Here is a 5000-nt window from a genome sequence, read left to right as displayed (position 1 = left end):
CGGGATGGCATGGGGCTTCCCTGGGGGGGCCGGGGAACGGAGCCCTCGCAGCACCGGGAACATGTGCGGGAGGAGCGGCTCACTGTGCGGTGCATGGTCCCGAAGCGGCAGGCGTCTGGAAAACACCCCTTGCACGGGGAGGGCGAGGTGACTGGCCTCCGGAGGATGCCACGGCCGCCCCCGTCTCACCAACCGCACCCAAGACGACACACAGGGTCGCTCAGGGAGATGGCGTGCGGGGGTGGGCCTATGCGGCGCCACCGTCTGGCTTAGACCTGCCTCCGCCGCGGGGGGTCCTCGACCCACCGGCGGACAGGCACGAGGATTGGGAGAGGGGGGCTGGCCGTCGGGGTCCGCCGCGGCTCTGGCACTAACCCGGCGACGCTGAGGTCGCGTGGGTGGTCGTCGGCCTGGCCGTGTCGGCGTCGCCCTCCAGCGTAGTCCCTCTTCCCGCTCGCGCCCGTAACCTCAAAGGGATGCCCGAGCGGCTTTTCTTCCCAGGGCTGCTCCCCGCCCAGGGCGGGAGCGCAGGGGGATCCCAGGTCGGCCTTTCACCGTACTCCCTACCTCTTGGCCCTCGTTCCTTCTCCCGTTCTCCATCTAACCCCTTGGCTCTGGGGTTTCCGCTCTCCCTCTCTCGCTCTCTCTCCTGCTCCCTGGCCGAGCCGCCTGGGAGGACGAGGGTCGAGGGGGAAGGCAACGGTCGGGCTGGGGCACACCGCACGGTGAGAACCCCCTTCGCCTGCCTCCACACCTCTGTCGTCCTCCCCACTGACGTAGGGGCTCGGGAAAAGACTGGAAATCGCGAAGCTCGGCAGTGGCGCGGAGAGGCCACCCACCGCCGCCGCTGTCGCCACCGCCGCGGAGGCCGCCCTTTCGGACACGAGGGGCAGCGCGAGCCTCCGCTGGCCGGGTACGCATCTGGAAGAAAAGGGCCGCCCTCGGAGAAGATCGCTGTGCTTCCCCGCACAGGGAGCGATTCGGACGACGGGCCCCCACGCCTGGCTGGGTGGGCGCCCCGCCGTTCGCCCGTACGGGTCGTCGGACCACTGCCTTCGCTCGGTTCGGGTCAAACTCCCCACGGCTCGGCCACCTCCGCAGACGGGAGGCGAGGCCGGCATGCGCGCCCAAAGATAGGTGTCGGAAGCCCGGGGGTAGAGGAGGAAGGGGACCGCTCACCTTAAGCCAGCGCGGGCTCCAAAGCCCGGGCCGAGCGAGCGGCGCCACCTCCCCACCCGGGAGCGCTGCGCCAGATCGATCGGAGGAAGAGCAGGGGTGCATGTAGGGACTTGCCCAAGTACGGAGGCTGCAAACCCCTGTCGTCGGGAGATACGTGCCCACGAGTCCTGGAAGCGCGACTCGGGTACAGGCGCCCTTGCGGGGGGGTACTGGATGTGGAACAGCACTGGGGTCGAAGCCACAAAAGCATCCGCCCTCATGGAGCCTCTCCTCGGCCTAAAAATCCAGATTTTAGCCTTGACGGCGCCCCCATGTGGAGAACCAGGGCCCGCGGGGGGGTCTGGCCAGGCTCACTTCAACCCAGGAACACCTCTCTGACTTGGGATAGGCGACCGGCAAAAGTCCCCCCACGCAGCTGCGGAAGCCTGGGTTCAGCCAAGGTGCAGACCTCCAGCCGAACAGGGACTCATAGCCAAAACGCATACCCAGGCCTACGGAGGTGAAAACCAGCTTAAATGAGTCGAAATGTGTCGGGGCTGAGAGGTACCTCTCTCTCATATATTCTGCCGGTGGTGTGCAAAACTGGGTCTTTGCATGGAGTGTCACCCTATACCCACTTTAGGGACGCATGCAAAAAAGTGCCCGATCGCCTGGAACTGTCAGGCGGATTCGGCTCCCTGGAATTTCCTCATTCTGGTTCTTTTTCACTTTTTGTCTCTTTTGCGACATCTAGTGGGCAGGCTGCATTACTGCAACCGGGGACACCTCAAAACGCTTGGAACTGGGGAGCGGGCTCAATTTACAAACGTTTTGCGGGTCCTGGAAGTCAAAATTGTGACTTCTGAAAACGACTAAGTATCAAGGACTCATCGCGCGAATCGCTCTGGAACTGAAATCGGATGCGCGCACTGACATGCTCCCCTCTCTGGAAGTCTGACACAAGTTGAAAAATTTTCTAAGTCCCCAAAAATTTTTTTTTTCAACTTTTTTTCAATTTTCCCCCTGTGGGATATATATTTTACCCACACTTTTGGAGCCCTCCTGGGATGCCCTCTAACATACTAGAACCTCATTTTGTGGAAGTTTTCACAAAATTGTGAAATTTTCCAAAAAGTCAGAAATTTTGCAAAAACGACTAAGTATCAAGGACTCATCGCGCGAATCGCTCTGGAACTGAAATCGGATGCGCGCACTGACATGCTCCCCTCTCTGGAAGTCTGACACATGTGTGAAAATTTTCTAAGTCCCCAAAAATTTTTTTTTTCAACTTTTTTTCAATTTTCCCCCTGTGGGATATATATTTTACCCACACTTTTGGAGCCCTCCTGGGATGCCCTCTAACATACTAGAACCTCATTTTGTGGAAGTTTTCACAAAATTGTGAAATTTTCCAAAAAGTCAGAAATTTTGCAAAAACGACTAAGTATCAAGGACTCATCGCGCGAATCGCTCTGGAACTGAAATCGGATGCGCGCACTGACATGCTCCCCTCTCTGGAAGTCTGACACATGTGTGAAAATTTTCTAAGTCCCCAAAAATTTTTTTTTTCAACTTTTTTTCAATTTTCCCCCTGTGGGATATATATTTTACCCACACTTTTGGAGCCCTCCTGGGATGCCCTCTAACATACTAGAACCTCATTTTGTGGAAGTTTTCACAAAATTGTGAAATTTTCAAAAAGTCAGAAATTTTGCCAAAAACGACTAAGTATCAAGGACTCATCGCGCGAATCGCTCTGGAACTGAAATCGGATGCGCGCACTGACACGCTCCCCTGTCTGGAAGTCTGACAAAAGTTGAAAAATTTTCTAAGTCCCCAAAAATTTTTTTTTTCAACTTTTTTTCAATTTTCCCCCTGTGGGATATATATTTTACCCACACTTTTGGAGCCCTCCTGGGATGCCCTCTAACATACTAGAACCTCATTTTGTGGAAGTTTTCACAAAATTGTGAAATTTTCAAAAAGTCAGAAATTTTGCCAAAAACGACTAAGTATCAAGGACTCATCGCGCGAATCGCTCTGGAACTGAAATCGGATGCGCGCACTGACACGCTCCCCTGTCTGGAAGTCTGACAAAAGTTGAAAAATTTTCTAAGTCCCCAAAAATTTTTTTTTTCAACTTTTTTTCAATTTTCCCCCTGTGGGATATATATTTTACCCACACTTTTGGAGCCCTCCTGGGATGCCCTCTAACATACTAGAACCTCATTTTGTGGAAGTTTTCACAAAATTGTGAAATTTTCCAAAAAGTCAGAAATTTTGCAAAAACGACTAAGTATCAAGGACTCATCGCGCGAATCGCTCTGGAACTGAAATCGGATGCGCGCACTGACATGCTCCCCTGTCTGGAAGTCTGACAAAAGTTGAAAAATTTTCTAAGTCCCCAAAAATTTTTTTTTTCAACTTTTTTTCAATTTTCCCCCTGTGGGATATATATTTTACCCACACTTTTGGAGCCCTCCTGGGATGCCCTCTAACATACTAGAACCTCATTTTGTGGAAGTTTTCACAAAATTGTGAAATTTTCCAAAAAGTCAGAAATTTTGCAAAAACGACTAAGTATCAAGGACTCATCGCGCGAATCGCTCTGGAACTGAAATCGGATGCGCGCACTGACATGCTCCCCTCTCTGGAAGTCTGACACATGTGTGAAAATTTTCTAAGTCCCCAAAAATTTTTTTTTTCAACTTTTTTTCAATTTTCCCCCTGTGGGATATATATTTTACCCACACTTTTGGAGCCCTCCTGGGATGCCCTCTAACATACTAGAACCTCATTTTGTGGAAGTTTTCACAAAATTGTGAAATTTTCAAAAAGTCAGAAATTTTGCCAAAAACGACTAAGTATCAAGGACTCATCGCGCGAATCGCTCTGGAACTGAAATCGGATGCGCGCACTGACACGCTCCCCTGTCTGGAAGTCTGACAAAAGTTGAAAAATTTTCTAAGTCCCCAAAAATTTTTTTTTTCAACTTTTTTTCAATTTTCCCCCTGTGGGATATATATTTTACCCACACTTTTGGAGCCCTCCTGGGATGCCCTCTAACATACTAGAACCTCATTTTGTGGAAGTTTTCACAAAATTGTGAAATTTTCCAAAAAGTCAGAAATTTTGCAAAAACGACTAAGTATCAAGGACTCATCGCGCGAATCGCTCTGGAACTGAAATCGGATGCGCGCACTGACATGCTCCCCTCTCTGGAAGTCTGACACAAGTTGAAAAATTTTCTAAGTCCCCAAAAATTTTTTTTTTCAACTTTTTTTCAATTTTCCCCCTGTGGGATATATATTTTACCCACACTTTTGGAGCCCTCCTGGGATGCCCTCTAACATACTAGAACCTCATTTTGTGGAAGTTTTCACAAAATTGTGAAATTTTCAAAAAGTCAGAAATTTTGCCAAAAACGACTAAGTATCAAGGACTCATCGCGCGAATCGCTCTGGAACTGAAATCGGATGCGCGCACTGACACGCTCCCCTGTCTGGAAGTCTGACAAAAGTTGAAAAATTTTCTAAGTCCCCAAAAATTTTTTTTTTCAACTTTTTTTCAATTTTCCCCCTGTGGGATATATATTTTACCCACACTTTTGGAGCCCTCCTGGGATGCCCTCTAACATACTAGAACCTCATTTTGTGGAAGTTTTCACAAAATTGTGAAATTTTCCAAAAAGTCAGAAATTTTGCAAAAACGACTAAGTATCAAGGACTCATCGCGCGAATCGCTCTGGAACTGAAATCGGATGCGCGCACTGACATGCTCCCCTGTCTGGAAGTCTGACAAAAGTTGAAAAATTTTCTAAGTCCCCAAAAATTTTTTTTTTC

Source organism: Phyllobates terribilis, unplaced genomic scaffold, assembly GCF_046119375.1.
Source record: "Phyllobates terribilis strain yellow unplaced genomic scaffold, ASM4611937v1 Scaffold_2375__1_contigs__length_136977, whole genome shotgun sequence".
Taxonomy (NCBI): domain Eukaryota; kingdom Metazoa; phylum Chordata; class Amphibia; order Anura; family Dendrobatidae; genus Phyllobates; species Phyllobates terribilis.
The sequence above is the reverse complement of the archived record's forward strand: the minus strand, read 5'-3'. Positions refer to the sequence as shown.